Source organism: Sus scrofa, chromosome X, assembly GCF_000003025.6.
Source record: "Sus scrofa isolate TJ Tabasco breed Duroc chromosome X, Sscrofa11.1, whole genome shotgun sequence".
In the NCBI taxonomy this organism is placed as follows: Eukaryota; Metazoa; Chordata; class Mammalia; order Artiodactyla; family Suidae; genus Sus; species Sus scrofa.
This window is the reverse complement of record NC_010461.5, coordinates 117051524-117067045: the sequence shown is the minus strand read 5'-3', so window position 1 is coordinate 117067045 and position 15522 is coordinate 117051524. Positions and strand designations below refer to the sequence as shown.

Here is a 15522-nt window from a genome sequence, read left to right as displayed (position 1 = left end):
ATAAAAATACAAAAATGTTCCCAAGTGATTATTGACAAAGATGCAAAAGCAATTCTGTGGAGATAGGAAGGGAAAAGAAGGAAACCTCAAACCTTTTGAAAAATTAACTCAAAATGAATTATATACTTAAATGATAAATGTGAAATGCAGAACTATGAAATTTTTAGAGAACAGAAAGTACTCAGAACACTGAACTAGGCAAAGGATCTTAAATTTGACATCAAAAGCTTGGTCCATAAAGGAAACAAAGTTGTAATCTGGATTTCATCAAAATTAGAACTTTTGTTCTATTAAAAAAAAAAACCTCTCAAGTCCTAGAAATGACAAATTAGAAACTGGGAGATATTTTCAAATATATTGGACAAAAAATTATTATCTAAAAAACATAGTGAAATATCAAAACTCACCAGTTAAAAACAAATCATCTCACTTCTGGTTTTGGCCTAGCATTTAAGGAGATTACAATTTGCCCCTTTATCTTGACAAATGAAAAGATGAACAAATTGAAAAATCAATAGCTCTTCTTAAATCCATCAGAGAGTGAGGTCGCAGGGCAAATTGCAAAACCTAAACTTATAAAGAGAGGAGTCCCATCGTGGCTCAGTGGTTGACGAATCCAACTAGGAACCATGAGGTTGCAGGTTCAATCCCTGCCCTTGCTCAGTGGGTTAAGGATCCGGCGTTGCCGTGAGCTGTGGTGTAGGTTGCAGACGCGGCTCGGATCCCGCGTTGCTGTGGCTCTGACGTAGGCCGGTGGCTATAGCTCCGATTAGACCCCTAGCCTGGAAACCTCCATATGCCACGGGAAGCGGCCCAAGAAAAGACAAAAAGACAAAAAAATAAATAAATTAAATAAAATTGTAAAGACAGACAGGAAGATAGGGACAATCATATCATACAGAAGCAGAAACCACTGCAGAAATTATCAGAGATGAACCTGTCTGGGGGAAGGGAAATAAACATCTAGCTCCAGCCAGCTCTAGGCATCCCACCTAAGGGGAAAGCACTGAAGTTCACAGCGCAGAGGCTCAGGCTCACTAAAAGACTGAGACCTATTATAGGATTATTGAACCCATCCCCTCCCCAACCCCTTTCCACCACATTACTAAACGCCTTTTTACTGGCCTTTTTACCCATTTAATTCTGCCTGCCAAAAACCACAAAGCACCCTAAAAGGCAAAAACGAAGTCTGAAGAGACTTAAAAAGCCCCGGAGTCAGATGTGGTATTAATGTTGGAATTACCAAACTAGGAATTAAGAAAAAAAAGAAAGTATGATTAATGTTATGGGCCCTCCAGTGCCGCACTCTGGACCTGCATTGGGAGGCCTCCGCCACACTGTACACATGCCCATGCTACGTCGCTACATCATACATCACGCTACATTGTATGTCGCACGCTCAGCTACGTCACCTGTGCCGCTGCTTCCGTGTCTTGACTTCCAGTCACTGAGGTGGCCATCTTACTCGTGAGGAGCTGTAACGGTCGCCATGCAGTCGTTGCCACTGCGCGTGGCTGTGGTGTGCTCCAGCAATCAGAACCGGAGCATGGAGGCGCACAGCATCCTCAGCAAACGAGGGTTCAGTGTACGGTCCTTTGGAACAGGAGCTCACGTGAAGCTTCCAGGACCAGCACCCGACAAGCCGAACGTTTATGATTTCAGAACCACGTATGACCAGATGTACAACGATCTCCTTATGAAAGACAAAGACCTCTATACCCAGAATGGCATTTTACATATGCTGGACAGAAACAAGAGAATCAAGCCCCGGCCAGAGAGGTTCCAGAACTGCAAAGACCCGTTTGACCTGATCATCACCTGTGAAGAGCGAGTGTATGACCTGGTGGTGGAAGATCTGAATTCCAGGGAGCAGGAGACCTGCCAGCCCGTGCATGTGATCAACGTGGACATCCAGGACAACCATGAAGAGGCAACCCTGGGGGCCTTCCTCATCTGTGAGCTCTGCCAGTGCATTCAGCACACTGAAGATGTGGATAACGAGATCGAGGAGCTGCTGCAGGAGTTCGAGGAGAAGAGCGGCCAGACCTTCCTGCATACCGTCTGCTTCTACTGACCACCTGGGCCGGCCTGCCAGCCTCCTGGAGCCAGCTGTTTGAGTTTCCTATTGTTACCACTTTTTCCTTCCTGATGTTTGTTTTTACCTTTAGGTGTTCTGCCGATGGACAGTAGCAGTATCAAAATAAACTGGACATATGAAATGAACAGATATACATAAATGTCAGATTAAAAACAAGTTTTTCCTATTCCACTTTTACTCATACCTGAGATTTTGATTATAACGTTTTGTTCCTTAAACCAAAAAATAAAAAAAGTTTTATAGCTCATTTCCTCCAATACTCCTGCCTCTCACCGACCATCCCTTTCCCATCTGTCTCCCCTAACTGGCTGAAATGTACAAATCCATGAATAAAGCAATAGGCCATACTCTTTGGGGAAAAAAAACTTTAATTAATTGTCCAATAAATAGATGCTTCTGGTAAAAAAAAAGTATGTTATGGTTTTTAATGGGCAAAGACAGCATTTAAGAACAGATGGATAATGTAAGCAGGGAGATGCAAGTTCTAAAAAGAGTCAAAAAGAAATACCAGATATCAAAAATACTTTAACAGAGATAAGGAAGGCCTTTGATGGGCTCATTAGTAGACTGGACATGACTGAGGAAAGATTATCGGGGATAGAGGATATAACAGTAAACTCTAAAACTGAAAAGCAAAGAGAAAACAAAAAGCCCATACTATTCAAAAACTGTAAGACAACTACAGGAGATGCCAAGATGCATAATAGGAATATCAGGAGAAGAAATGAACAGAAGAGATATTTAAAACATGCTGTAGGACTGAATGTTTATGTTCTCCCAAAATTCATAATTTGAAATCCTAACACATAATGTCAGGCTGTTAGCAGGTAGAGACTATGGTGTATTGTTGATAGTTCTTCCAGCTTCCCCCAAAAGACCTACAGGCTTTCACCAAGATAACAGTATATGGGAGTGGGAGGAAACAAGCCTTTCAGGGACTACTGAATGTCAGGCTGTGAGCTGACATTGGTTCCAGGAAGTCCAAGTCATCACTCTGGCTCACCAGTCAGAGAAGGGACTTAGGGAGGTCAGGTGATCAATGGGGTTTTAGCGGGGTCAGTCTCACAGTGGGTCCAGCAGGCCCTTGAACCCACTCTGTGTTTGTTTTCCTGGTTCCAAAATGCGTAATTTTAATAGACATACTTAATACTTGGCAGAATCCCCGCATTGTTCCCTTACCCATGGTTTGGGGACTATTAGGATAGAAAGGCCAAGTGAAAGCAATTACAACTGCCTCTGTCTAGGAAAAGACAAAATCAAATGCAGTACTGTGTCCCTGGAGGTATTGCAGGGATTAGTGCCATCATTAAGTACTTAAAAGATGTAGGGTAGTGATTCTCACCACATCCCAATTCAACTCTCCTACTTGGCCTGTGCAGAAGACAGAGAGATGCTGGTGAATGACAGTGGATTATCATAAGCTTAACCAGGGGATGACTCTAACTGCAGCTGCTACACCAGATGTTGTTTCATTGCTTGAGCAAATTAACACATCCCCTGGTACATCGTGTGCAGCTATTGATCTGGCAAATGCTTTTTCTCCATCCTTGTCCTTAAGGCCCACCAGAATATCATATGGCATTAGGGGATTGCAAATTAAAACAAGAGTGAGATAACCATTACACTTCTATTAGAAAGGCCAAAATCCCAAACAATGACAATGCCAAGTGCTGGTGAGAATGTGGAGTAACAGGGCCTTTCATTCTTTGTTGGCAATTCAAAATGGCACAGACACATTGGAAGACAGTTTGATGGTTTCTTACAAAACTAAACATACTCTTACTATATGATCCAACAATCACACTCCTTAGTATTTTACCCAAATTAATTGAAAGCTTATGGCTGTCACCCACAAACCCACACATGGTTGTTTATAGCAACTTATAATTTCCAAAATTTGGAAGGAACCAAGATATTATTCAGTAGGTGAATGGATAAATAAACTCTGCTATATCCAGACAATGCAATATTATCTGATGCTAAAAAGAAATGAGCTAGTAAGGCATGAAAAAACATGGACAAAACTTGAATGCACATTAGTAGAATGAGTCAATCTGACAAGGCTACATATTATATAATTCTAACTACATGGCATTCTGGAAATGGCCAAACTATGGAGAGTGTAAAAAGATCAGTGTTTGCCAGGGATTGGGTGAGGAGGATGAATAGGCACAGAACATTTTTAGGGCATGGAACCTATTCTACATGATACTACAATGGTGAATACATGTCATTATGCATTTGTTCAAAGCCATAGAATGTACAACAGCAAGAGGGAATTCTAATGTGAACTATGGACTTTGGTGATAATGATGTGTCAATGTAGGTTCATTGATTTTAACAGATGTACCATTGTGGTAGGAGATGCTGATAGTGGGGAAAGTACTGTGTGTACATGGGTGTATGTATATGAGAACTCTGTGTACTTTCTGCTTAGCTTTGCTGTAAACCTAAAACTTCTCTAAAAGCTAAAGTACATTAAATTAAAGAAACCCAAACAATCTAATTAGATAATAGGCAAAATGCACGGACAGATGTTCTACCAAACGGGATACACAAATGACATGTAAGCACAGGAAAAATGTATGGCATTAGCCATTAGGGAAATACAAATTAAAAACCACAGTGAGATTTCAGAATGGCTGAAATAAAAAATTGTGACAACAAATACGATGAGGATGTGAATAAACCAAACCACTCATACATAGCTGAAGGGAAAGTATAACAGTAAAGTTGCTATAGAAAGCAACCTGGCAGTTTCTTTAAAAATTAAAAAAAACCCACTAAACATGCACCACAATCATGATAACCATTAATGATGGAGTTCCCAAGTGGTACAGTGGCTTAAGATCTGGCATTGTCACTGCTGTGGCTTGAGTCAGTGCTGTGGCGTGGGTTCCATCCCTGGCCAGGGAACTTCTGCATGTCATAGATGTGGCAAAAAGAAAAAGAAAGAAAAAAAGAACTAGCAATGACATTTCTGGGCACTTGTCCTCAGGAAATGAAAATGCACTTTCACACAGAAACCTGTACACAAATGTTTATAGAAACTTTCTTCATAACAGCACTGAACTGGAAAAACCCAAGTGACCTTCAACGAATAAATAGTTAAATAACTATGGTGCACCCATACTTTGGAATACTACCCAGAAATAAAAAAAAAAAAGGAATAACATGTGGATACACGTGCACCTGGATAGATCACCAGAGAATTACCTGAGTGAAAAAAACCATTCTCAAAGGTTACAAATCATACCATTATATAACAATTTTGAAGTGGCAAAATTATAGAAAAGAGGAAAAGATTAGTGCTTTTCAGGGTTTAATAAAAGGGTAGTAATAAAAGAGAGATCAATGTGTGTGGTTCTTGTGGTGATGAACCGTTCTGTATTTTGACTTCAGCATCCTGGTGGTGATAGTGTAGAATAGTTTTGCAAGCTGTTACCACTGGAGGAACTAGTTAAAGGCTGTAGAGGAAATTCTCAGTGTCATTTATTACAACTGTAGGTGAATGGACTATTATCTCAAAATAAAAAAATTAATTAAAAACATAGTACAATTGCCAAAAGGTGGAAGGAACCCAAATTTTCATCAGGTGATAAATGGATAAACACAGCATGGTATATTCACAAAATGGAATATTATTCAGCCATCAAAAGGAATGAAGTTCTGATACATGCTACAATATATATGGACTTTGAAAACGTTATGCTAAGTAAGAGAAGATAGTTACAAAAGACCAAATACTGTTCATTTATATGAAATATCCAGAATAGGCAAATCCATAGAGGCAGAAGTAGGATTAGTGATTGCCAGGGAGTTAGATGAATGATGCCTAATGAGTTTGAATTTTCCTTTTGCAGTGATGAAAAGGCTCTAGAACTAGACAGTGGCAGTGGTTGTGCAACATTATGCATAATTCTTTTTTAACATTATGCATAATTCTTTTTATAACATTATGCATAATTCTTAAGGCCACTGAATTGTTCACTTTAAAATGGTACATTTTATCTATATTTTATACCACGCTAAAAAGGAAAATTTGGTAGAACGTGAGATATCAATATATTAAAATATTTATTTTGGGATGAGTGAATTACAAAGCATTTTTATTTTCTATTTTTTATGCTTGTACTTGATGAATCTTTTAAATGAACATAAATTAATGTTATCCTAGAAAGTTAAAGACAGAGGAGTGTGTATATTCTAATATTCAATATAACATTCAAGTGAAGTTGGAGTTACTGGAGTGGAAAGAAGAAAAGGGATTTAAAATATACTTTTTATTATGGGAAATGATAAACAAAATGATAAACAAAAGCAAAAATCACATAGAATTGTGTAAGGAACCTCAACGTACTCTTTGTCTAGCTTCAGTATTCATCATAGGCAATATTATTTTATCTATATCCCCCTACTCAGAAAGGATTAGTAAAAATTATTATGGGGTCAAGGTGAAAAGGTCCTCACTTCAGGGGACTCTGAAGTAAGACATATCTATATTTAACCTCAACTCTGTGAGTTCAGATGGGTTTGAATCCCAGTTCTCTTAACCAATTAGCGCAGGCCTTGGGCTGGTTACATAATCTGTTTCCTCCTCTTTAATAATGATATCAAGTGTTTCTGAGTCATAAATAAGATGACATGTGAAAAATGAAACAAATACATGATACAGGTCACTGAATTAATTGTATTGGCTACTTACTTTTTAAAAAAATACTATTTGCTCAAGACTTACAGTAATATAGTTCAGAAATTATATCCATGCAAATATACAGCTTCCATTTAAGCAAAGCATGTGTCTGTAAAGTTCTTTTATTTTTTGTATTTTGTCTTTTTATTTTTGGCTATCTACTTTTAATAAACAACCTATATGTAAGCCAGACAACCAGAAATTGGGATTTCTAAGCCAAATTTATCTATGTACAAACTTATCAATATACATGTGAACAGAAACCCATGTCTCAAATGGTCTGAGGCAGTCTGCATTTACCTGTATGGTGAGTCCAAATAATATAGCCCTCTTTCACTCACAAAGGGTTCCAGTTTGAATAACACATTTCATAGTCAGCGTTGTATATAGGAAACACTGAAGTTTAAGAAAATGACATATAAGGAATTAAAACCAAATTGCAATAAACAAATCTAGTAAATGAGTACTATGTGCTCTTTAAAAGTGTGGACTTTTCTGGGAGTTCCTGTCATGGCTCAGTGGTAATGAACCCTACCAGGATCCATGAGGATGTGAGTTTGATCCCTTGCCTCACTCAGTGGGTTAAGGATCCCACATTGCAATGGCTGTGGTGTAGGCTGGCAGCTGTAGCTCCAATTGGACCACTAGCTAGCCTGGGAGCTTCCATATGTCGTGGGGGTCTGGCCCTAAAAAGCAAAAAAAAAAAGTAAAAAACAAAACAAACATAAACAAAAACAAAAAACCATCACAAAAGTGTGGACTTTTCATTCTTATTTATTTGGGTTTTTTTTTTGTTTTGTTTTTGTTTTGTTTTTTGTTTTTGTTTTTTTTTAGGATCACCCCCTCAGCATATAGAAGTTCCCAGGCTGGGGGTTGAATCAGAGCTGCAACTTCCGGCCTACGCCAGAGCCACAGCAATGCCAGACCCAAGCCGTGTTTGTGACATACGCCTCAGCACATGGCAATGCTAGATCCTTAGTCCACTGAACGAGGCCAGGGATTGAGCCCACATCCTCATGGGTACTAGTTGGGTTCTAAACCTACTGAGCCACAATGGGAGCTCCAAAAGTGTGGGCTTCCCAATGTTGATGATTAATTTTTTAAAAAATAATGATTTTTTATGTTAACTAAATTTCCCTGATAATCACATATAATTTTATTTTTGTTTTAAAGTAGATGTTATGATTTTGGGTCATTCCTCAATGATTCTAGTTTGGTGTAAATATAAGGCTTTACAGGACTTAACTCTGAAGCAGTGCTGTGGTTTCATCTGTGATACCCCTATTTTCCTATTCTGCAAAGCAGGTTAATTCCCTCCTAAGAGAAGGGCTGTTAGAGCCACATGAAGGAGCCCTTGTTGACAGATCAGATCATTGAATTAACCACAGTGCTAATGGCTTCTCCATTCAAATAAAAATCCAACTGCTACCATGCATGGTGGCCCTGGTGCCCAACAATTGTGAAGTGTTTTACAATCACCTTTGACAAGCCTGTCTCACATCAACCTAAGGGGCATGAGGTGATATAGCTAGGATTTCTTTCTACTAGTAAAAGAAGTTCATTCATTCAGTATTTTTTGAGCACCTTACAACGTCCCATGTCCTACATGTGGCAGTAGACATACAAAGATGTGTAAGGCAGAGTCAATGGTCTAGCTGGTTGCAAAGTTAGATGAGGAGGGGAGTTTCAATTCACAGATTCTGGGGATTTGTAATTGGTTTCACCAGCTACAAGTATAAATTACAATTTATCATTTGCTTTCTAGACTCTGCCATTTTATTAATCCATTTTTTTTCCAAAAATGGGTGCCACAAGTGGATGCCCACTCTGTTCCAGGCACTGTTCCAAGTACTAGAGACACAAGTGGTCTCTGCTGTCATAGTGCTTTGAGCCTAGAAGGGGGGCACTAAGACAAAGCATGCAAATATCCATGTCAGATGATGATAAGTATATAAAGATAAAATAATTTAGATTAAAAGGGGGATAGACCTTGATACAGGTAAGATGTTACTACTTTATACTGGCTGGTCAAGGAAGGCTTCATTCAAAAGAAGCCTTTGAGAAGAGATCTGAAGGAATGAGAGATTCAAGGTCAGAGCAGTCCAAGGAACAAACATATGTTGGATATTCCCCCAAACAGCCAAAGGCCAGTGCGGCTAGAACAGAGTGAGCAAGGGAGAAGAGTGAATGGCTTGGGAGAGAAAGTCAGAAGGATGAAAGCACGGTGGGCTATGGAAGGCCTGAAAAGGACTGTATAGAAATTGGACTTTAGGAGTTCCTGTTGTGGCTCAGTGGTAATGAACCCGACTGATGTCCATGAGGATGTGGATTCAATCCCTGGCCTCACTCAGTGGGTTAAGGATCTGGCATTGCCATGACCTGCAATGTAGGTTGCAGATGCCGCTTGGATCCTGCATTGTTGTGGCTGTGGCATAGGCTGGCAGCTGCAGCTCTGATTTCATCCCTAGCCTGGGAACTTCCGTATGCCACAGGTGTGGCCCTGAAAAGACCAAAAAAAAAAAAAAATTGGACTGTATTTTAAAAGAATGCTTGTTAGCCATTGGATAGTTTTGAACAGAAAAGTGATATTATCTGCTTTAAGTTTTTAAGAGGTCTCCCTGGATGCTCTGATAATGATTATGGGGGGGGGGGTAAAGGCTGAAACAGGTGGAGCAGTTAGGAGGTTGATGCAATAATTGAGTCAGGAGATTGATGTCTTATTTGGGTTCTGGGCTCAATTCCAATTTGCACTGTGGAAGTTCCCTTCCTCATCATTGAGCAGTGCTCTGGACACGAGCTGATTGTCCTACAATTCACCTCAATTCTGACACTGTCCACTGGAGATAGCGTCAGGTTCCACAGGTTAAGGGTTCAGTCCCCCAGGACTAGCCTTCATTTCAGATGCCAATAGCAAGCACAGGTGGCAAACTGTACTTCTGACCTACTGCCTATAAATCAGAGGTCCCCACAATCTTTACCTTGGGGTTGATTAATTTGTAGAGCAGCTCACAGAACTCAGAAAACCCTATTATTCAGTAGATTACCAGTTTATTACAAAGGACATTGAAGGATGCTAACCAATAACCAGATGAAGAGATACATAGGGTGAGGTCCTGAACAAGGGAGCTTCTGTCCTTGTGGAGTTTGGGGCCCAGCATGGTGGCGCATGGAAGAATTCTGGTTTCCCAACCCGAATGCTCTCTGAACCCTTCCTTTTGAATTTTTGTAGAAGCTTCATGACACCGGCATGGGTGATTAAATCATTGGGTGTTTGTGATGGGTTTAACTTCCAGCCACTGCCTCCTCCCCAGAAATCAGGATGAGGGACTGAAAGTTCCATGTATATTCATGGTGGTTCCTTGGCAACTGGCCCCCATCCTCAGGTGCTTTCTAAAAGTCACCTCATTAACATAAACCCAGTTGTGGTACAAAGGGTCTTGTTGTGAATAAAAAGACACCCATTCTACTTTCATGGCTCTGAAACAATTTTAGTAACTGAGGACAAGAGATCAAATAGAAAGGAAAAATGATCCCATTGCTATTGCTGGTCAAGAAATTCCAGGGCTTTTGAGAGCTGTGAGCCAGAAACCATGGAAGAAGACCAAATTTATATGAGAAATATCGTTTGGTCATCTGAATGACCAAATGCCTATCTCTTATAAGTTATAATATTACAGGCTTCAACTAGAAGCCAGCAAGTAGAGCTGCTGAAAGTAGTTGAGGGAAAGAATCTGAAAGTAGAGACAGTAAACTTGCTTGACAGATTGGTCATTGTTCTGAAATACCTTTTTTTGCCTTGAGCTATTACTGCTTACTAAGATGGGAAAGACCATGAGAGCAGAAGGTTAAGAAACAGAAATCAAGGGTTAGACATTGGATATATTAGGTTTGTGTTTCAACATTTCATTGGAAATGCAGAGTAGGCAGTAGACAATATGAATGTAGAGTTAAGGTGAGTGTTTGGGGCTAAAGATAAAGATTTTAGATTTTTCAACTTACAGGTAGCATTTAAAGTCATGAGACCAGAAATTCAGCAAAGGAGAGAGAGTAGACCCTTGGGAGACTGAAAAATAATAGCCAGTAAGTGTAGGAGACAAGCCAGGAGAGGGTGGCATCTCAGATGCTAAGTAAAAAGGTATTTAGATTGGAAGGAGTGATGGACTGTATCAAATGCCACTTCATTTATCCAGTAATAATTTACTGAGGGCTCACTCTTTTCCTAGCACTGTGCTAGGTGCCTGGGATCCAAAGCTGAACCAAATATGGTTCTTGCCCTGGAAGAGCTTACAGTCCAATGGAGGAGATGGCCAAGTAGGCAGACCATAGTGTTATAGAGTGGTCAGTGCTAAAAGAGTCACATACACAGGGTACCCCAGGAAGATGTGTCTCCCCTTTGATGTGGCTTCCCTCTCAAACCTTTCAATGCAAAGTGATTGGCAGTAACGGATCTTTTTTATTAGCATAATGCATTGACTGATTGCTGCCAGAGATGTACTGAATGACATCCCAGGTTTTATTTCTTAAGAGGTGAGTTAAGTATAAGCCAACTCTCCTGGGAGATCTTTTTCAGAATAGGCAAGGCATTGTTAACAGTCATGAAAGAGACTGGTATTCATACTCCTCTACTTCTTATTCAAACTCAAATTATACATTGAGAAAAAGTGTAAAAATATATCCTGGTCTAAATATACGAAAGCATCAGACAAGTGTTCTTTATCTAAAGCAATTGGGGTTCCTTAAGGACACTTGCCCAAGGATAGAGGAGTGGACCAGCATTATTAGCAATACATACAACTTCCAAGGGAAGGTGCCTATTTTCTTGGTCAAGCAAGTTGACCATTTTGATTCAGCTCAAATTATAAATTAAGTTAAAAACAATCATTTGCCTGACTTTATTTACTTGTCTATAGACAAAATAACCACATTGTTGAATTAGTGGATTTGTTAATGTTAATGTCCCTTTTCCTGGCCTTCAGGTCACAGTGCGTATGCCTTAGTGTGACACAAAACCTTTCCTAAAGGATGTAGAACAGAAGAATTCAGATTACTTACTCTAGAGTCAGTCTGCCTTGGCTTGAATCCTGTATCCACTCTTCACTAGCTGGGTGACTTTAGCCAGATTACTTGGCTTCTCTGTTCATAAGCATTCTCATCTGTATATTGGGAGTGATAATAGTACATGATTTGGGGTTATTGTGAGTATTAAATATGTTATCCTGTGCAAGGGATGTAGAAAGTTGTGTAGAGCATAGTAATTGCAAGATGTTTGCTATTATCATCTGGCTCAACTCCGCTGGTGGAAGGCTGCTCAAGGAAAAGAGCAGAGAGAGGGAGAGAAAAAACAGCCAGAAGATTGTTGCAGTGATCCAAGCCTGAGCTGTTGGTGCCAGAAGAGATAGAACTAGACAGACTCAGATTATATCATTTGAAAGTTGAGCTGACAATATTTCGTAATGGAGTACATGTGCATGGGGTGGGGTGAGGGAAAGAAAAGTAAAACAATAGCAACAATAAAAAACAAACCTCCTATCTTTTCAGCTAGAGCAATTAGAGAGAAGCAACATGGGAGAGGAACAAGTATTCTGCTTAGAACTTGTTATGAGTTCTGAACATCTCCAAGTGGAGATGTCAAGAAGGCAGTTGGATAATGGAAAACACACCCGGAATTCAGGGGAGAAGTCAAAGCTGCAGATATACATTTGAAAATCATCTGGATAGAGATAATATTTAAAGTGCAAAGCCCTGGGAATAATTTTGGTCCCTTAGGGACTAATAATAGTATGTTCCTTTTAAACCTGCTTATGAGGATTATATGAATAAGCCATGTAAAGTACTTGGCACTGTTCTATGTACGTAGTATGTGTGCAGTAAATAGCTATTGTTACTGTTCTGATTATTATTAAGAATAATCTATTGTTGGAGTTCTCTTTCTGGCTCAGCAGGTTAAGGACCCAATGTCTCTGTAAGGACGTAGGTTCAATCCCTGGCCTCACTCAGTGGTTTAAGAATCCGGCATTACCACAAGCTGTGGCATAGGTCATGGATGTTGCTCAGATCTGGTGTTGCAATGGCTGTGGCATAGCTTGCAGCTATAGCTCTGATTAGACCCCTAGACTGGGAACATCCATGTGCCACAGGTGCAGCCATAAAAAAGAAAACAAACAAACAAACAAAACAAAGAAAAAAAGAATGATTATTGCTAATGGGAATTTTGGTGAAACTCCATTATTATTTACAGCTGTGCCTGCAAACCTTTCCCCTATCACTGGCACACATAGGAAACGATAACATTTGCACAACACTCTAGGATAAAATTCATTACCAGGGGCTCTGGTTCATTTCTTGCCCAGCTGCCCCAAGGGATGTGGACATCAACTCTGAGTACAATACTGTGATGCACTTGTTAGGAAATTCATGCCTAGAGCCTTAATACTTAAAGTTGGTATGGGGACCAAGAGCCTGGGCTTCAGTTGGGAACTTGTTTCCTAATGCAGAATCTCTGGCCCACTAAATCTGAAGCTGCAGTTTTACAAGCCTCCCAGATGATTCTTTTACCTTGAAGGCTAAGAAGCATTGATTTTTTTCTTCTTCTTCTTTTTTTTTAACAGCTGAACCTGCAGCATACAGAAGTTCCCAGGCTAGGGATCAAGTTGGAGCTGCAGCTACTGGCTTACACCACAGCCACAGCAACACCATATCCAAGCCCTGTCTACGACCTACAGCACAGCTCATGATGATGCCAGATCCTTAACCCCCTGAGTGGGGCCAGGGATGGAACCCACATCCTCATGGATACTAGTCTGGTTCATTTCCACTGAGCCACAATGGGAACTTCTGAGAAGCACCGATTTGTAGAATTGTCATGCAACTCTTAATCAATATTCATTAAAACTGATGTACATGAATTGCCAAATTTAAGATGAAAAAATTTTCTCCTTTTCTCCTTGCTTTCCACACAGTATAGATACTGTGTTTAGGATGTGGTGTGCACAGGAGGAAATGGACAATAGGTTTGTTTTTGCACTGGCAGACTTCTCTGTTATATGAGAAAAGCTCTGGGGTTCATTGTTTGCTTAACTAAGTGGTTTCCACTTTGTAAGGGCACTTTATGCCCACACTGTATCCCTTTTTGACTGGACTAGGACTATGGCTTACCCTTACCGCTGTGACAGTTTATCTCAGTGTTAGACTTCATGTTGGGCAACTTGACACCTCACCCGGAAATACATTAATGACTGCTGCTAAATTGAGCAAGTTTCATTTGGCCTGGGATAATGATTCCGAGGCACATTGAAGAACTGAAGCACTATTGACTAAACTTGGTTTAGGTAGAGGGGGAATGTGGCTAATTCTGGCTTCTACAAAAACATGTGTCTTCCCAAATCAAAGTTTTATTTCCTGAAATATCTAGTAAATTTTATTGTTCAAAGTTTTCATTTATCCCACATAGAGCATACCGAAGGTTAGGCTAGCTTGTGTGAAAATGACTCATTTATATTTTGAATGTTAAAGTATTTTTTAAAATTAAAATAATAGCTTTAATTAAAATACTGATTTTTTTTTAAGTTTAGCAAGGTCCAAACTTCCTTCACTAGCAAGTAGGATCTGGGCAATCTCCTCTCACTTACTCATGGGTTTGGTATGAATCACAACAGTGCATGTTGTACCAGGGACGTTCTTCCATTAGACATTCCAGAAACAAAAGGGGTGGGTCAAGAGAAAGTTCAAAGGAAATGGTTAGCTCAGAAAGAGAGGCAGCACCTGGATAGAAGTTTCCTTCTTGATTTTCAACTGAAAACACCCTGAGAGGCAAGAAGGAAAGATGTATCTCTACCTAGAGTGGGACAGAGCCTGGAGACATCCTTATGCATTCAATCTTAGAAGAAAATAGCTTAGTATAGCACCCACAGCCGTGCCTGTCATTGGTCAAGGGATTTTTCAGATGGTGGAGAAGGTGTCATCATAAGGTAGGACGAGTATATCTTTGAGGTCTGTCACACTGAGGTTCACTCTAAGTTCCACAAAGTCTTACAACTGTCATTCCTGTAATGCTTGGTGCATTATGGCTTTTGAAGGGTTTGAAGGACCGTGGGCTGCATGGGAAAGAAACAAGGAATTGTATGTTTTGTTCTTGTCATGTTGGTATGTGATATATTCATGTGGGACTGCAGAGGCCAAACTTTCTCAATGGCAAAAGTCGAGGGAGGAGACTCACTGAGCAAAGGAGTTCAAGCAGGAGAGGGCTCTGGCCACAGGGGAAACCAGCCATCAGTTTACTATGTGACTGTGGACAAGGTCCTTCCCCTCTTGCAGGCGCAGTTGGCCTATTTGTCCAACAGTTTGGATGAAATGAACTCAGAGGCCTCTATTGGCTCTGCTATTTTGTAATCCTAGGCAAGCTGGCAATGTCAATCTGAATTTCAGGAAGAGACATGTCAAAGATTCCTAAAAATAGCCATAAAACCTACAACTTAGAATAGATTTATAAGGAGATCCTGCTGAATAGCATTGAGAACTGTCTAGATACTCATGTTGCAACAGAAGAAAGGGTGGGGGAAAAACTGTAATTGTAATGTATACATGTAAGGATAACCTGACCCCCTTGCTGTACAGTGGGGAAAAAAAATAGCCATAAAACCAAAGTCTCAACTGACATTATCCTCAAAATGCTTCTTTTCTAACAACCACTGTAGGGAAAGAAATCCATGGTACCAAGGTAATAGAACTCTGA

General features: G+C 40.0%; 1 pseudogene; it reads left to right on the top strand.

The window, feature by feature from the left end:
- On the top strand, nt 1490–2075 carry LOC100525973 (annotated as a pseudogene).